At 35.5% G+C, this 19,871-nt stretch overlaps 1 long non-coding RNA gene across 5 annotated transcripts in view; it reads right to left on the reverse strand.

Annotated features, from left to right (window-relative positions):
• LOC102138819 (uncharacterized) overlaps positions 1-19,871 on the reverse strand; it is a 996,710-nt gene that overhangs the window by 278,210 nt on the left and 698,629 nt on the right. The window lies entirely within an intron of this gene.

Genomic DNA, 19,871 nt, shown 5'->3' on the forward strand with positions numbered 1-19,871 from the left:
GACCACGAAAGAGAAGAGGCAGTCCAGGGAAAATGACAAGGTCCACAATGTTTGTACCTCACCCAATGTCCATTCATACTACTCATGTCCACTTACGGTCTCCCACTGTGTCAGGTCACTGGGGAAGTAGCACGAGGTGGGCCCACAGACCTGTATCATGACCTCAAACCAGAATTGCATTTATCACTTGATCTTTACCCCCATTCTAACTGGTAAACCATAGTAGCCTTTCAAATCTCCAAGTATCAAGTCATCTAGAATCCCATACCTAACATCCTTTTGAAAATCTGCATATTTTTTCATTCTCCAGTAAACAGTTGCCTTGGCAAAGAGCTCCATGATTCTTTAGAGGAACAATTGGGATATTTATTGCATATATTTGCTAGGAAATTGCAGGACCACTGCTCTAGGTAGCCCAGCTTCCCTGTCCATCAATGTGTCGTGGGTATCCGGCACAGCTTATCTATGGAAACTGGGCAAGCAGTCATGAAGACGTCCGTTCCAATAGCTGCCATTAGTCCTCTGCTAAACTGCTGTTGATTCTTTTTTTATTAAATAAGTCATGCACCCTAGTCAGTTGTCCATCTATCTCACTACCATGGGAATACCACAATCTGTTAACTGTGACCACATTTTGTTGTGGGTTAAAACCTTGTTTGGCACTCTGGTTCCACCGTCCATTGTGGTGAGTATATCTGTCTTGGTGCTGATGATTAAATGCTCACACTTGCAGCTATTCAGGAATCTCAACTTCCTTAGAAATAATAGGGAAGCCTGGTCAAAGGAGGCATTCGATGCTAAAGACCTCGTCCTGGAGAGGATGGTCACTACCATGCTAGTAAACACTCTTGTCCCCACCCCCGCTCCACTAGTACATTACTTATTCTCTAAGTGAAGAGAAGATTCTTCATCCACTCCTGGGGAAGTTGGACATTTGTGGATTTTTGAACTATACACAAAAAGCCATGATACCAGTCTCCTCTGCCAGAATTTCTGACTGCCTATTTAACATTTTGCCAAGGAATTTTTTTTTTTTTTTTTTTTTTTTTTTTTTTTTGCGTTTCCACTTTGGAAGGTTTTGGCCATCACAGAGTCTAGGTTCCTAGGAGCAAACTCAGCAGATTAAGAGGACCAATTCCTGTCATCATTTCCAAAATATTAAATTCTGACTCATGAGATTCTGGATATATTCCATCTCCCTTTCCAATCTCACAGTCAAGATTCAGACTTATATCTCCTTTCCACTGTCTCATCACTCTTTGTCAGCTGCTGCCATTACCTTTCAGGTATAGGCTATTTCTTCATGGAGCTTTGACTTCCCTTCCAAGGCTAAGCTGAGATATCACTTTGGTTATGCCCTTTGGACAACATGGGGAGACAGGAGCATATCCTAAGGGATTAAATGTCTTATTGTAAGACCTCTACCTCCTTAAGGTCCCATTCCTTCCCCTCCAGGAGTGGGGAAGAAGGTGCTGAATTATGTCCTGTGACAATAGCCAGGGGCTAAAATTTGAAAAATTTCTATTGTCCAGTTTATCCACCCATTGCCCCTATCCCAGATCTCAGTGTCCCAGTCTTTGACCCTGAAAGGCCTAACTTTGTCGTCGAAAAACTTCCAAGGCTGCTAATCTACTGTCCTCTAGCTTTCTGGTCAGGTAATAATTTGGATAGCAACTTGTCTGGCTCTTTTACTCTCATATTTACAAGGACTCTACTCTTGTCACAAATAATTCCCCACCATCGCAATCCATTTAAATAATTATTATGATGTCACTTAATGCAGTTTTTCATTGTTGTTGTTTCCCAAGAGCTAGTTAATCCAACTCCAAAGCCCCATTCTGAGGCAGAAATTGTGCTGACCCAGGCCCTCTAGAAAATCGAACTTGAGACAAAGATTAAATTTACTGGAAAGTTCAAGCACCAGGCTCTGGGAATGAGGAGGAACAAAATGTAAGGGAGTCAGGAAAGAGGCAGGCAAGGGAATTGGAGAAGGTGCACAAATACTGTAATGCCAATGCTTTTCAAAGTGAATGATGAAATATTGAAATATTTTGTCACTTGTAATACAGTTTCTGTGGTTATCGTCTCATAATCTGAACCAATGTAGTTTTATTTTGGGTGTATCATTTTCATTGCACTATTTATACAGTATGAACAAAGTACCTATTTACACATGACAGCAGTAGATAGCACATATTTAGGAATAAAAGATCTAGTATGTGAAACAATTATCTCTTCCAGGTCATCCAAATTAGCAGCAGCAGTAGTTTATATAAGTACCAGAATAAAGGCATTTAAACACGTCAAATGGTACAGCAGGATACCTCTATGTTAATAATTAACTCACATGATACATCTAAATTATGAAATCAATAAGACAGGTAATTTTTAGCTGCTCCTGTCATCTTAAATACTTATCTCAAATGTCCTTTCTTTTGAAACTTGCCCCGGGTAGAGCTGGTCACTTCCATCTATATTCATTTACTGCCTTCCACATCATTTTCAATATCTCACGTATCTCTTTCTAACCTGATGATCGGGGATGTCATTTTTCACCTGCTCTTCCGCCTAAAACAGTAACTTGTACATGCAATGTTTTGATAAGCTGATGAATGAAAAAATGGCATTTCTATTTTCAAGTGCTTCAAGCTTTTCAGTACTTCTCTTTATGCCTTTTTCAATAATAATGCCCTCAGCTATTCCTGCAGACGTTCTGGGTCCTTATTCTGTATTCTGTCAAAATGCTCCCTTGAGAAAAGAGCTGAAACTTAGTTTACTAAAATGTAAATGAGTTAAAACAGTTTAAAAATAACACATACATAAGAAATGTGGACTTCTCAAATTGAAATCTCTTACCATATCAGATACTTTGAAACATGAAAATAATTATTTACTATAAAAAGAAAAGAAACATTAGTTTTGAAAGTGTAGATATGTGTGGTTTGTGTGTGTGTGTGTATGTGTGTGCATGCATGCGCATGCGTGTGTATATGGATGATATTAGCTTTTCTCTAAACTACAGAATTAGAATGTTTCATGAAATTAATGGAAGGAGTATCCTAGAAAGAATAAAAGGAGGGCTGGATAAATTAAAGATTTTATCTTCAACCAAACTGGAGTAATTGCCTAAATTAACTTGTCTTAAAAAGACACGTGCTGAGACATTGCAAAATAAAGAAAAGATAAAAGGAAATTAGAGAATGTAATATGGCATATAAACAGCAATAGTTAGAAATAACAGGAAGACAGAGAATCCCACTGTGAAGGGGAGACAAGGTTTGCATGCATGTACGTGACTAAATACACCATTTCATTACAGGAAAAGGAGGCTTGGCATCTTTCAACGATATATAAACAAAAATCATGCCTTCAATTCTTCCCCCTATATAGATCCTATATAGACAAAGAAACATATGTAAATTAAAGGTAAAAATATATGAATATAAGAAGTGTTCGCTCTTATTGCCTTTGCCTAACCAAATTGCCAAAAGATTAAAAATGGCTCATGCTAAACAGATTTATTAGTAAACAGTTCAAAGTTTTTGCAGGTTTCAAGCTTTACCTGATGGTTTTGGCACTCTTATTTAAAAAAAAAAAGTTTTGATTACAGAATTGTTATTACCATTTAGTTCAGAAAAGAAAGCAGTATTTGGGTGAAATTGAAGTGGTGTTTATGAATCACATATGATAGGTTAGGCAATTGAGTTATATTTTTATATCTGCTTCTCTCTCTAAAGAATCTAACAAAACTGAATGAACATGGGGAAGGGAGTAAATAGAATTATGTTTCCTAATGCTACCTCTTTAAAGAGATTCCACATTTGCCTTCAGTTTGGATTAGTCCATGATCCTAACATCATGTCTCATGTCTGCCCCCCTGAGCAAAGCAAGAAAGGAGAAGTAAAATATTCACCATTGTATTATGCATTACCACATATTCTTTCTGATGGGTAAATTCAATGTATCTCTTTGTATTATAATGATTATTGGCCGAAAATAAATGAAAGTGTCTAGGTTTCAAAGACATGCTAAATTTCACACACCTCAAAATTCAAAGAACCAAAGCCACTTGGGTCATCCTTTCAAGTAAAAATAGTTGTAATGAATTTAAATGCTAAATGGAGAAAAATGATAACCAAGATTTATGTTGATCTATAGAATCAATTGAACATCTCGTCCTTATCTGGTAAGTGGCCAGCTTAATGATCATACTTCTTCCCTGCCCTTTTTCTGATGCTTCTTATCCAGGGACATGTTCCTTCCTGGCAGTTTTCCCAAGAATCCTATCATCCCCGTATATTTCCCTTGTGCAGGTATTACAATGGCAGCTTCAGAAGACAATGACCCAGCTTTGCAGCCTAATGCTTTTGCGACCTGAATAATGAGAATTTCAGTTAAAGGTGGTATCATGGCATTATGGTAAGAAAGCTAACATGGTACTTTTGTTTAGGGTTGGCCTCCCAAAAGAACACATATGAATTGAGTTATTGTTATGACGATATGAAATATCCCAGCTTTCTAGTAGAACATAATTAAGTGTAGCTTCTAGAGTTCATACAGTCATCGTCTGCCAGGTTCTTATGATGAATAATGGATTACAAAGTCTTATGGGGAGAGTAGAAATTTGAATGGATCACAACAACAAAAAAATGCAGTCAAAGATATCACGCCCGTTATTGCTACTCTGGAGGCAGCAGCGTTAGTGTCGGCTAGGGCAGGACTTCAGTGATCGCATAAGAACTCCGCAAACACTCCCAATGCTGTTATTTAGGATATACCACAAGGCAATGTCCTCATAGTTTTTCAATTTTCTAAACTTATTTTTCTGCATCCTACCTGTTAATGACTTGTTGGCAACCATAATGGAGTCTCCAACCTATTTCATATTCAATTTTGAATAATTTATTTACATTCTTCTTGACCTACTTTTGCCATCACTCGATAGCTGAGCAGTAGCAAGGATGTTATCTTTTTCTCCTTGAAAGGAAAGAGCTACATTCCAGTAGTTTACACAACTTTGGCTTAGAATATTGTTATGGGTTTTGATTGAAAGGAGGGTTGAATTTGTTGTTGTTGTTTCTGTTGTTGTTGTTGTTGTTGCAACAGAGTCTCTATCTATTGCCCAGGCTGGAGTGCAGTGATGTGATCTCAGCTCACTGCAACCTTTGCCTTCCAGGTTCAAGTGATTTTTGTGCCTCAGCCTCCCGAGTAGCTGGGATTACAGGCACATATCACCACACCTGGCTATTTTGTGTATTTTTAGTAGAGATGGGGTTTCGCCATGATGCCCAGGCTGGTCTCAAACTCCTGACCTCAAGCAATCCACCCGCCTCGGCCTCCCAAAGTGCTGGGATAACAGGCCTAAGCCACTGCACCCAGCCAGAATATTTTTTAAATAGATACAGATTCAAGTAGTGCGCAACCTTTCTCTTTCAGTGGGAATGGAATATAGTCTTGTCTAGTCTCTTGTATGTTGATTAAATTTTATACTATGAACTAACTATGTGAGGACGATTATAAATGCAATCCAAGTGTTACAGTACCTAGAGTGTGAACAGGGTAGTACAGGCAGCGGCAAGTCATCGTGGAGTGTATTAGTTCGCTCTCACGCTTCTGAAAAGATATAACCAAGACTGGGTAACTCATGAAGAGGTTTAATTGGCCCACAGATCCGCATGGCTGGGGAGACCTCAGTGAATTTACGATCATGGTGGAAGGGGAAGCAGGCACATCTTGCATGGTGGCAGGTGTGAGAGAGTGAGCAAGAGCGGGGAAAACTGACTTATAAAACCATCAGATCTCATGAAAATTCATTCACTATCACCAGAACAGCATGGGGGAAACCGCCCCCATGATCCAATCACTTCCCTCCTTTGACACATGGGGATTACAATTCAAGCTGAGATTTGAGTGGGGACACAGAGTCAAACCGTATCATGGAAAAGCAAGCAGTACATTTGGATGTTGAATAATCATTAGGATCTAGATAGGTAGAGATGTGGATGGATAGAGAAAACAATGTGACCTTAGAGATAGGGATGAGCATGTTCTTTTCTGGGCATGATTATAGTTCAACAATAGTTGACATTATTTTCTTTTGTACTGTAATGGAAAGTCAAAAAGTTTCCAAGAGGCTAGATCTTAGAATTCTCTCCTGGTCTGCTGAGGACAGTAACCACTGTGAAAGAGAGAGGAATCATCTCCATGCAACATCCTGATGATTTTCTACTTTATTAGGAAAAAGAGGCTTGAACCTTTGAATGTGTATATGATTATTTTGCAATGTGATGATAACGAAATAACTAAAATGCATTATTTGCTAAATGCTTTATATGAATCTTTACCGCTAACATCTGGAGTAAGTACTGTTTTAAACTTCATTTAAGGATGAGTAAAAAAACAAGCAAAGCAAAAAAAGGGAGTAGTAATTTTTTCATGCAACACAATGCCAAGTATCAGGCCTGATGCAAAGACCATCTCTCCTAACTATTAAACATTCTACCTCAAATGTGAAAGATGACAATTTTGCAGGACAAAATTCTGTACACTGAATCAAATTTCCCATTAACTTACGTTATACCTTAAATCATATAGTCCAAGGATGTCAAAAATATGTGATTGCAATAGAAGTCTGGTACGAAAAGCAATGAATGAAGGCAAAGAGCAGTGGAAGATGATTTCTTCACAAGTGTGTCTCATTGGAAAATTGCTGATTCAAATAACAGCAATCACGAGTCCAGAATAGTGACTTTTTCACTCAGTCTCCATGTATGTTTACACCAGTGTTTGCCATTTGTGTGTAGACATTTTTATCACCTCTCCTCCTAAAGAGGAAAGACACACAATAAAACAATACCAGACAGGGTGTGGCAGCTCACCCCTGTAATCCCAGCACTTTGGGAGGCTGAGGCAGGCGGATCACCTGAGGTCAGGAGTTTGAGACCAGCCTGGCCAACATGATGAAACCTCGTCTCTACTAAAAACACAAAAAAGTAGCTGGGCATGGTGGCACGCGCCTGTAGTCCCAGCTACTGAGGAGGCTGAGGCAGGAGAATCGCATGAACCCGGGAGGCGGAAGTTGCAGTGAGCTGAGATTGTGTCACTGCACTCCAGTCTGGGCAACAGACTGCTCCAAATAAACAAACCAACAAAGAAAAACAATGCCAGAGCCCCATACCCAGAGGCACTGATTTTTTTTTTGGCATGGGGTGTGGTCTGGCTATTCGTGTTTTTTAACCTTCCCAAGAGACACAAATGGGCAGTCAGTATTGGAAACCAATGATACATATTTTTACCGATTAGCATAAAGGGAAGGCAATGTTTTTGCTGTACTGAATTTTCTAAGGAGGAGGAGAGATGGGAAATGAGGAAAAAGTCAGATTATTTCTTTTTCCTGACCTTTAGTTTCTTCCCAAGCCCTGTATCTGTATAAATTGTACCCAAATACTTTCTCCTAAGACCACTGTAGCTTAGACAGAACAACAACAGGCTTAGTTTAGGGTAGGACAAAGATCATTTGGCAAAAATCGAAATTCGATATCAGAGAATAATTAGAAATTCATGCAAGATTCCTCCCTATGTATATGTCACACCATGCTAAAGTATTTCTGGTGAATATTTTTAAATATGCATATATGTATGTGCTTTTACATAAGCAAAATGTCTGATTAAGTAGGTTAATAAAATGATATATATACATATATATTATCCCTTATTGGAAATTTACAATGAGCAATAACTCAAATTTTAATTAACTGAAGTTAAAAGAGAGGATTTGGTGTTAAATTTCCCAAAGTAATTTGACAATGAAACTTTTTTCGCAGGGGAGTTCACTTCCATTCTGATGAATCAATATGCTACAGGAAAGACTATTCTAAACACATAAATCACGCAGAAAAAACATTCAGGTACAAACACTATAATTAATAATAACAATGTTGCATTTCACTTGAAACTTTTAAGTGAGAAACTACCTAATAATAGCTACTTCTGGGATCAGGAAATAAATTACAGATACTTACAGGACTTATTTCGGTATACTATGAAAATCAATAATAGCAGTAGGAATGACAGTCAACTAGTAAATTCAGTGGAATTGTCTTTTGTGATAAGAGACTGAAAAGCTGGGTTTCTGTCTCAGATAAAAGATTATAGACTTGTGCAGTTTTTTTTTTAAGACCCTTGCTGTTGTACTCACTGATTATCTGTTATTATTAGTGTAGCCACTGGACCAAAAAATGTATTTAAAATCTTTCTCCATTCAGCTAAAATGAATGCTTTCTGTTACTAACATTTGAGTTCATAATACAGCATACTTTTGCTTTGAGTTTTAATAGGTCTAGAATCAAAAGAACTGAATAGCATACTGCTGAAAACCTTCAGTTAAAGAAATTAGTAACGTTAGAACCACTGAGATTGAATATTGAAATTCAATCAGGGACATGTGATACCAATTCTCAGCTCGAATTTTGTTTAATAAATCCCCAGAACTATTGAATTCATTCATACATCCCTTCCAAGTTTTAGCAAGTTCTTCCTAAATACAGTTCTAAATTACTTTTCTGGTGTCATTTGAGACATATTCGCTTCCTTCTCAGAAAGCTCACTTTGTACCTCTGAAAACACTTTGGACCTTTTCCCTGGCTCTTATTAACTTCTGGCTTATTCTGTAACTATTAGAAAATAAAACAAAACTCCTTGAGGACAGGCTCTAACTTTCAATTCTCTACTGTGTCCAGCACATGGACTTTCAAAACAATTGTGCTCAGTATATTTTTAAAAAATTAATTGAAATGAACGCATTGCAACCCAAGTATGTAGACATTTTCTCTAACTGTGGATAATGAGTGTATCACCAAAAACCCTGTATTTCTGTTTTGACTTGTAATTTTATCTGTCCCTAAAATATGGTCATCAGCTTGGATATAGTTGCACCTGCCTGAGAAGGACATGCCTTCACCTGAGATTCCACAAGGAATGCAGATCATGGCCTTATCCCAAATGGACTGTTAAGTTTTCATCAAAAGACAGAATACATTTTTAAAGATTGTACGTGTCTAATTTTTTTTTCTTTTAGCAAAATGTTAAACATACAAAAACAGATACTGTGTTTCACTGTCTAAAGTCAGAGGCAGCCCCGTGTGGCATGCCACACAGCAGAACTGGTTTAAAATGTTTATCTTAAAAGACATCTGATCACTTATTAAACAGTAACGCTGTAGTGACATTACTATATTTCTTTTCAAAGTCAATATGAAGCATATCAAAATTAATTAAAAATGTGAGTAATACTGAATATGATACTGTTCTGCTCCAGCTAATGACTTGAATTTATATTAGTTTGCATGTCAACTGTGTAAACGAATAAATAAGTCAAGAGGTTGAACCACACTAGTTTACTCAATCTTGATATTCTGAAGAATATGCCAGGTATATGCCATTTCTTCATTATTTTTGAATTATTGACTCTTCAACATTTACTCAAATATTAACATGTTTATTTCTGTCATTGTAAAAATGCTTTATTTTATAATATTTATAAAACTACTGTATACTTATTTAAATATATCCATTTTGTAATTCTAACTTATTTTGCATTATGTTATTGCATCTACAATAAGTAACAATTTTCATAAGGCAAAAATAATAGTACCTGTTTCCAGAATCTAATAAAACATATACAAGAATATTGATAGTTTGACTTTACATACACTGGTATCATAAATGGATAAGCAAGATATTGTAAGTGGGGAAACCTTTAGTTGTAACTTATACCTAAAAATTGTAGTGTTCACACAGAGAAAATTTGGGTAATGAAATGGGGCACTATTAATAACTATTTGGGAAGAAGCAGAAGCAGGGTAGACTGGGACTGAACACTAATTATAAACTCTGATTATTGTGGTGTTGTGACAGCATGATAAGAGTAGATTAATTCCAATCGACCTATCAAATCCTCTATGTTTATGGTCATAGAAATACTCTGATTTCAATGTAATAATTAATAACCTATAAAAATAAAATGGAATCTTTGGTTTAAGCCAGTGGTAGAATATATTTTAAAACCTAAAATTATGTATTAATTTTCTGCTGTACGACCAAAAATAAATACAATATTGTTAACAAAGTTTCTTGATTTTTTTTAAAGATCATGTAGAATTTTTAATCGAGAGTTAATTTTGACTGCAGCGTAACTCCTCCTCAAGGCAAAGTACTTCTTATGATCAGAGTAAACATCCAGTGCACACAAAGTAATTTAAAATGCAAATAGTTTGTTATTAAATACCAGTTATGCATCAGTAGGAAGGACATTGTGGGAGTTGTTTGGAAGATGGAAAAAGTGATTTCTTTTATAAGATATACCCTCTATTTACGTAGCATTTTTCTTTGAGAAATTCAAATATTTTTGACCTAACATAAATCTATACATAGTATCCTTTTGGGTGAAAGTGTGTATTAACATCTCTCATTTTATGATGTAAGAAAATTAGTCCCGGCTTTAGGTCACTGACTGAATCAACAAATACTTTAGTATAAAAGAGCAACCCTCAGGCTACTTTGCCCTGGATACCCTGTGTTTGCCAATTCTACTGAGATGTAAGTTTAAATTCCACCCACAAAGCAGATCCTTAGATAGGCTCTATCCTTGCTATTTTAATAGACATATAAATAGTTTTTCAGTGAGACATTGGCCCTTTCCTTTGTAGAGCTCACCAAGAACAAACAAAGATGGGTCTTTGTGAGCTGGGCTTGTGACTACTCTGAGTGGGGACCCCACAGTTGTTTAAACTATTACAGACAAGGAAGAGTCACTTCTTGTCAGGGCAGAGTAACTTGCATCCGCTAAAACTTTTAGGACTACCCCACAGGCGACAATTATAAACTCTACACAGAGTATAAAAGTCAGTGTTGAAGAACTAGAGAGTGACCAAAGAGAGAAGAAATGGTTGACCCTTAGAGGAAAGAGAATGTATTGTAGGAGATATTGGTTTATACGGCTTTCTATCTTAGGGTAGTGCCAGATCATAACTTGATGACTAGAGCTAAATCAGAAACTGGCATTCTTAAGGGTTTATGGAATCACAGAACAGAATTCAGAGCCGAAAAGTGCTTGGAAGTTGGTGTGGTGGTGGGGGTTGGTGAGGAATGGGTGATACATGGATGCTGTAGTTTGGACATTTGACTCTTCAAATCTCATGTTGAAATTTGATCTTAATGTTGGAAGTGTGGCCTGGTGGGAAGTATTTGGATCCTGGGAGAAGATCCCTCAGGAATGGCTTTGTGCTGTTCTCACTGTATTAGTTCCCACAAGAACTGCTGGTTAAAAAGAGCCTGGCACCTCCCCCTTCCTTCCTTTCTAGTCATGGGATCTCTGTACACACTGACCCCTGCTCCCTCCAACCCCATTTTCCTTTCACCTAGAGTGGAAGCAGCCTGAAGCCCTCACCAAGGTGATATTGGTATTGATGTCAGGGTTCTTATATAGCCTGTGGAACCAAGACCCAAATAACCTTCTTTTATTCATAAATTGTCCAGCCTCAGGTATTCCTTTAGAGCAACACAAATGGACTAAGACAACGGAAAAGAGGGAGACACAGAAAGAGCAACCTCGTATCTTCAAATAAACTAGAAACTGAATTGTGCACACATCAAGGGGAGCCCAAGGCCTGGCAGACACCCAAAGCTGGAGGTTTAACAGAACCGAGCAGAGCTTTTATCTACTGCCCAAAACAGGAAATAGATTTGGAGTTTGACTACAAATATGTTAACAGGTTGTTGGAAGAAAAAAAAAAAGTCATCATTCTTAAAAGGAAGAAAACAGAATTCGGAGGAGTCTCTATAACATATTAGCTAAAATCTTTCATATGATACAATTTTCGAGGTATGCAAATGTGACATCAGCCAGGGAAGAAAATCTAGTCAATAAAAATAGACCCCAAGATGAGACAAATCTCGTAATTAGCAGAAAAGTTAATTGTAGCAAACAAAAATAGTTTATTTACATAGAGACAGAATCTTGCTATGTTGCCCAGGCTGATCTCAAATTCCCAAGCAATCCTCCCCATTCAGCCTCTCAAAGTGCTGGGATTACAGCATGAGCCACTGCACCCAGCTAAAACATACCATCATAATGATGGAACATGTGAGAAATCTCAGCAGACATCTCAAAGCTATTAAAATCAGAAAGTCCTAAATGGAAAATTATAATATCTGAAATAAGAAATTTATTAAATAGACAACAGAAGAATGTAGTGTGTCAGTGGATTTTCAGAATACATACTATTCTAAAAACAGAGAGAGAAAAGATTTCAAAAATATAAAAAGAGTTTCGGTTAGCTATTGGACAATAGCTAATATTTGAAATCCCAGAAGAAAGAGGAGAAATAGAATATGGCAGATGATATTTTTGACAAAATAATGATCAAAAATCTCTCAAACATAAAGTTCCAAGGAACACAGCTAACAGAACAAGATCAATACAAACACAACTACCCTTAGGCATATTCTAGTAGGAATACTGAAAATCAAAGATTAAGAAAGTATCTTAAAAACGCCCACAGTAAAAGAAAACACATTACTTACAGGGAAATACAAGGCAGAACTCACTGGATCAATATCTCAAAATGTGGGGAAGAAAAAAACATTAATGAGAAAGTTTACACTGAGTGAAACTACAAAACAAAAGTCAAAGCAAAGTAACAATTTCTGGATATGCATAAAAGATGAAATAATATGTTGCCAGAAGATCCATAGCATAAGAAATACTGATATCCCTCAGGCTGAGGGATATTAGACAAGACGGAAATCCAGAACTATAGAAAGGAACAAAAAGAACCAGAAATGGGAAGCATACAGGTCAATACCAAGACTGTATATTTTCCTTCTCTTAATTTTCTTAAAAGACATGATTGTTTAAGTAGAAACTATAGCACTGTATGGTAGGTTTATAACTTACTGAAGTATAACTTATATGATAACCATCACCCAAAGGAAGAGAGTAAAGGTTACTATTTATGGGTAAGGAACTTACTTTTTTGGTAAAGCCGTATATTTTCATGTCTAAGTAGAAAGGTATTAAGGGGTGGTATTGCAGGGATGGTAATAATGGAATGAACCTGTAAAAATTAGCGCACACTCATGTGATTTAAAAGCCAATACATTATTTAAAATGAAATTTTTCCTTAAATTGATCCAGAAGATAGTAAGAATAAAGGAATAGAGGAAGAAAAAAAGAGAAAAACATAACAAATTGGTAGATTTAGAACAAATATGCCAATAATTAATAAGTATATGTGGACTAAAAATCACCATTAGAAGTTAGGGTGTTAGGTGAGATTTTTGAAAAGAACAAGAATCTGCTGTAATGTTTGTAAAAAAAATTCACTTTTAATATAAGTCACAGATTGAATGGAAAAAAATCTTCAAATAGCAAGCAAAAGAAAATGAAGGTGGCTCTATTAATATCAGAAAAAAATGTTGCTTTAAGATGAAAAGTAAAATGAGAGATAAAAAGGAACATTTAATAAGAAGGAAAGATATTGCTTGTTAGCATAACTATCTTAAACATGGAAATAACTAGTAATAAAGCTACAAAATACACAAAGCAAAAACGGAGAGAATTAGAGTGATAGACAAATCCAAACTTATAATAAAGATTTTAACACCCTTATTTCAATAATTTGTAGAATGAAAATAATAAGTCAGTAAGAATACGGAATATCTAAGCCACATTATTAACCGCCTCGACCTAACTGAAATTTATTCGACACTAAACGAAACAACTGCAGAATACACATTCTTTTCTCATGCAGATGAAATGTTCACGAATTTAGACCATATGGTTGGCTGTAAAACAAGTCACAATAAATTTCCAAAGACTGAATGCTTACAGATAATGTTATCTGACTACAATGGAATTAATAAAGAAGCAATCAGAGATATTTATAAAATCTTCAAATATTTGGAAGGTGAATAGAGCATTTCTACTTAAGGCATAAGTCAAGGAAAAAATTAGAAGTGAAATTAGAAAATGTTTGGAACTGAATTATAATAAAAATACAACATACCAAAATACATGAAATGCAGCTTAAGTGGTATGTAGAAGAAAACTTGTATCTTTAAATGTTTCAAGAAGGAAAGTTTCAACTTAATCATCTTGTTTCCACGTTAAGAAGCAAGGAAACAGGACCAACCTGAAAGTAAGTCAAAGAAAAAAAAAAAAAAACAGAGCAATACTGAAATACAAAACAAACAGTAGACCAAAATAATAAAGCAGAAACCGGTGGATTGAAAAAATTAGAAAAATATATAAACCTCTTATCAGACTGATGAGTCAAATAACAGAGAAAACACAAATCTCCAGTCTTGGGAATAAAAGACAGAATATCACCACAGAAATTAGACATTAAAAGATAAAAAGGAAATACACACCATTTTATGCTAATAAATTTCAAAATGTAGGTAGGATATACCATTTACCCAAATGATCACAAATGAAGTAGAAAACGTTAGGTATACTTTTATATATGACCATTAAAGAAATTGATTTTTTATTTAAAAAAAAAACAGTGCTCACAAAAAGTGAAAGAAAACAAATGTCTGGGTCCAGATGGTTTCACTGCTGAATTCTGTTAAACATTTATGGAATGCATAATACCAATCTTACACAAAATTTTACAGAAAGGAGGGAATGAGGGAATTATTTCTAACTCACATAAATGTTTAAACTTATTGTCTGAAAATAAAAATTAAGGAAAGAAAGCCTTAACCAAGAAACAATCCCATCATTTGCAACAACATGAGTGAACCTAGAGAACTATTATGATAAATGAAATAAGCTAGCACAGAAAGACAAGTACTGCGTGATCTCACTTAGATGTGAAGTCTAGAATAGTCGAACTAATAGAAGTAGAATGGTGGTTGCCAGGGACGGGGTGATTGAGGTGTTGGTCAAAAGATGCAAAGTTTCATTAGATAGGAGGAATACGTCCTGGACATTTATTGTACATGATGCCAATGGCTAATGTTAATTTACTGTATACTCGAAAATTACTGAGAGTAGATTTTAAATATTCTCATAACAAAGAAATGATAAGTATGTCAGGTATATATTCTGAAGAACAATGTTTACATCCATATAATGAGAAATGTTCGAAGCATTATTGTTTGTAAGCAAGAAAAACTGCAGAAAACATCCAACTATATTAATAGAGAAGGAATAAAAAAATTAATTGTGGTGTATTCCTTGTTCTTTAAAAAATTGTGTTAGAGACATGGTCTTGCTATGTCACCAAGGCTGGAGTGCTATGGCAAAATATCATAGTTCACAGTAACCTCAAACTTCTGGGCTCAAGTGATCCTCCTGCCTCAACCTCCCAGTTAGCTAGGACTACAGGAACTTGCCATCACATCCAGCTAATTTTGTTTTATTATCATTATTTGTAAAGATGAAGATCTCCCTATGCGACCCAGACTGGTCTTGAACTCCTGGGCTCAAGCAATCCTCCCAACTTGGTCTCCCAAAGCATTGGAATTACAGGCATGAGCTACCATGCCTGGCTATATTGTAATAAAGCAGTTAAAATTAATGAGTCTTGTATATATTAACAAACATGTATACATATTCAAAATGGTATGTTGAATAAAAAGCAAGTTATAAAAACATTCATTGCATGGCTTAATTTTTAAAACAAATTGAAATACTGTATATTATATATTTACACATATAAAGCAAATGTATAAACATGTAGAAAAGATAAACATCAACTTCAGTGTCATGGTTACATCTTGGAGGTAGGAAATAGTGTAGATAGAAATACTAAAATTGGGTCTTTGGTTGTTCGATTTCTTAAAGAAAAAAAACCTGACAAATGGGATAAAATGCTTCCATTTGTTAAATTTGGATCATGTGTGCTTAAGTATGAGCTAGTACTTAGTATTTAATGCTTTCCTCTATATTTACATATTTAGTATTTTTAAAAATCAGACCAAAGGAGATATATATTCCATTTTTCTTCATTTATGTGCAAGATGAAATTATTTCATCTAGAACACAAAATAAGCTAAGGATGTCTGACTTTAAATATTTCGAGTAATATTTTTGCTAGTTGTTTGTTGGTATTCCAGATACATAAACTTTCTAACAGTACAAAATCAAGCTGTTTTGAATTGATTTACTAGGAGAATATAAATGGAGCTAATTTATTCAATCATTTAACGCACCTGCTATGACTGGTGACCTAGTTGAGTTGTAAAATACTATAACTTCTGGGAGGTTGGGGGAGGTTCCGTCTTATTTCCCCCCAGCTGAGAAATATCTACAACCTTTAACTGCATTAAAACATTGGTTTATACTTGGGGATCAGTTTCCAGCTTAATAATTTCACTTCTGTGTTATTAAGGAGGAGTTGAAAGCGAGGTATAATTAAAAGATAGTATTCAAAGATAAATTGAAAGCTGTGATTCACCATTTCCTTCACGTTTTTATTGGAAAAAATATTCTATTCATATAGGAAATATCTATGAAAGTATTTTAAGATTATATAGCATTTTGTAAAATCAAAATGCATTCCTTCAGAAGAAGTGAGGAAGTAACTTGCCTAAAGTAGCTTACAAATTTCACCTGCATCGTCAGAGACGCCTTTATTTCTCCATTGAGAGTTTATTTTTTAAAATACAGTTTTCAAGATGTCCCTAAGATGTACTCCAAGTTAATGTACTATATTTTTATAATGAAGAACGTGAAGAGAGCTTGAAGTTAGTTTAGTATATACATTAATATTTTTAGGTGAGGAATCTAAGATCTAAGAAAATTGCCAAAGTTTTATAAGATGCCCTGATGAAATTTAAATGTGCAAAGGCCTAACTTCCTTCTACTTTAAATTCTTTGCACTGTTTAAGAAATCAAGGAAATGTTGTAGCTTCATATATCTTTATTTTGTTGTCATTTTGTTTTTCCTTAACACTTCAAAAATGTTAAGATTCTATATTGTTATTGAGATACATGCATTCCTATTCTAAAGATACATAAATTTGTCTTTTCAATGGTTGGGATCATATCTAATAAATTTAATGGTTGGGACAATAGCTAATGAATTGGCTGTACTAATTTCTTGAATGTGGAAGCTCTATAGACTCAGTACGATTGATCTATTTTCCATGCATCTTTAGAATAGGAATGCATCCAGATAAAGAGAGCGTCATATTTACTGTGAGAACATTCACAGCATCGCTCTTTTTGATCTTTTAAACAAGTCTTGGTTTTACTTTTTCATCTTTCCTTGAGAGAGCTATTTCATCGTTACAATATCAAAAGATCCATCTCAAGTACCATAAAACTGTGGTTCTGAGTATATGGATTTATTCACGTATGAAATATACTCGCTTGTGGTTTTCAAAGATTTGATGGCCAATGTTTCTAGAGATTTTGGTATACAGTTTTCCAGTAACAAAATGTCATAATGTTCTCTTCACAGATGCCAATTACACCTTTATTATTACCTAGTCCCTCTGCTGTGCTTTTATACTCATTACCATAGTATCTATTAAGTTTGGACATTTCCTGACTTTTCTTTTTTAAAGATACTCTTCTTCTACACTGTAGATTGAGCCTCCCACCAACCCCCATTGCCAGAAAGCTGAACAAAGTGAATCTCTTCTTTCTATATGAGTCAGGGGTACATCTTTACATTAGAACAGTGATCTGTAAAAGCTTAAACTAATTTATCTACTTCTGCTAATTATTTTCGGATAACAAAAATGTGCTAGCACATAAACGATACTTTTATCTTGATTCGTTCTGCTCTTCCTTATAGAAGTTATTAAAAACTTAACTCTAAGGCTTAGTACAAATTAAAGTTAATTTTTCCATGCAAAGTTTTAATATGACTTTATTCCTGAAATTTTTTACCTGAACTAATAATATATTTTAAATAATTGTACTCAGAGTTTTTACATGCTATTTTTTATTTCTTCAACATTACCATTATGAATTTTGCCTTAGAATACACATTCCTTCAGGAATTTAGATGCACAGGGATGCATGTGGATAATGCCATGAGCACCCTGTGGGCAGCAGTTAACACAGCAGAGGAAAATAGATCAATCATACTGAGTCTACAGCGCTTCCACATTCTAGAAATTAGTACAGCCAATTCACTAGATATTAACCCAACCATTAAATTTATTAGATATGATCCCAACCATTAAAAAGACAAATTTATAAGCTTCTTATATTGAGAATCAAGAAAAAACAAAAAGAAAGCATTCCACTGCACTGTTACACAGTGCATGATTTAATTTCAAAATTCTAAAATGAGTGATCTATATGATGAGGGTATTTGATTGTGTTACTTACTGCTCACTTATTAGTTTTCTGGCTTCGTGGAGAATTGTCTGCCTTCTCTGAGTATTGGTTTCATTGTGCACACGGTGAAGGTATCTCCTATTCTACAATGGAGTAAGATTGAGTGAGGTCCTATAGGAGAAGGCTCCGGAAATATTTTACTCCACTAAGCCATGTGATTCATGTGGAAAGATTTTAAGGAGAAGCTCCCACTTGATTGATAGGCATAACAATTTCTCTTTCTCTGCCATTAAACTTCTACATTACCCAAATTTACACATGAGAGTGTTTAATTCCTAGGCTGGAATTTTGCATTTTCTGTAATTTTTGTGTTAACTAGAGGATTTTGAGACCCGTGGCAGTTGCATTCTCTGCCTCAGGAGAAAGGTGGACATAGACTCAAATAAATTAAGTCAATAGAACCTCTAAATAAGTTTAAAAATATGTACTAGGGATATTGACCTGAAATCCAAGATGCTTTCAAGTTGCAAACACCACGTATTTGACAGAAAAAAAAAATTGTGAACTTCTAAATTGTTTGCTTGAAGACAGCCTTGGTTTGTATGGGCTGCTGTCACAAAATATCCAAAAATATCACCCTCTGGGTGACTTGAACTACTAATATTTACTTCTCACAGTTCTGGAGGCTGGGAAGTCCAAGAACAAGGTGCTGGCTGATTCAGTTCTTGGTGGGAGCTTGCTTCCTGGCTTGTAGATTTCATCTTTTTTTTTTTTTTTTTTTTTTTTTTTTGGTCTTCTCATGGCAAAGAGTAAAATTCCTCTTGAGTCTGTTCTAATAAGGGCATTAATCCCATCATGAGGATTCTACCTTTGCGACCTAATTACCTCGCAAATGGCTTGCCTTCTAATGCCAGCACATTAGTGTTTCAATAAATGAATTTGAGGGCAATATAGTTCAGTTCACACCGAATACTAAGAGTTAAACCTGGTAGGTTTGGGGCATGGCTTATTACATCAATCACTAAGTAGGAAATGATAGTAACCATTAATAGTAACCTTTTTATGTGAAATATTATTGTCATTTTATAGCTAAAACTTGCATAGTACTGTATATACTATTTGCTAAGTACTTTATTAAAGCTTTACATATATTAACTTATTTAATCCCACTACAATCTATGAAGTGAGGGCCATTGTCTCCCCATGTTGCAGCAGGAAGAGTTCGGTAAATTTGCCTGAGATCATAGAGCTGTTTAGAAAAAGATTGAAAAGTCAGTGATCTGATACTACCGTCTTAATTACTACATTTGACTGTTACAGCAGTGTTTCTGGCTCTAAAATGATACAGCATTACACTAAGAGTGAAGAAACGAGGACTAAAGGCTTAAGCAACTCCCTGAAAAGGGCTCTAGACTTCCAGGTCTAATTCCATGGTGGCTCGGAACCTGTGGTACATTAGGAGAGTTATGGACACATTGGAGAGCTGAGGAGAGACCCCAGATTGTCCCCTCCAGTGGCTCAAGAAATTGCCCTGACCTATTCCACCGGTGTATATCACCTGTGTGGT

Source organism: Macaca fascicularis, chromosome 9 (genome assembly GCF_037993035.2).
Source record: "Macaca fascicularis isolate 582-1 chromosome 9, T2T-MFA8v1.1".
Classification (NCBI taxonomy): domain Eukaryota; kingdom Metazoa; phylum Chordata; class Mammalia; order Primates; family Cercopithecidae; genus Macaca; species Macaca fascicularis.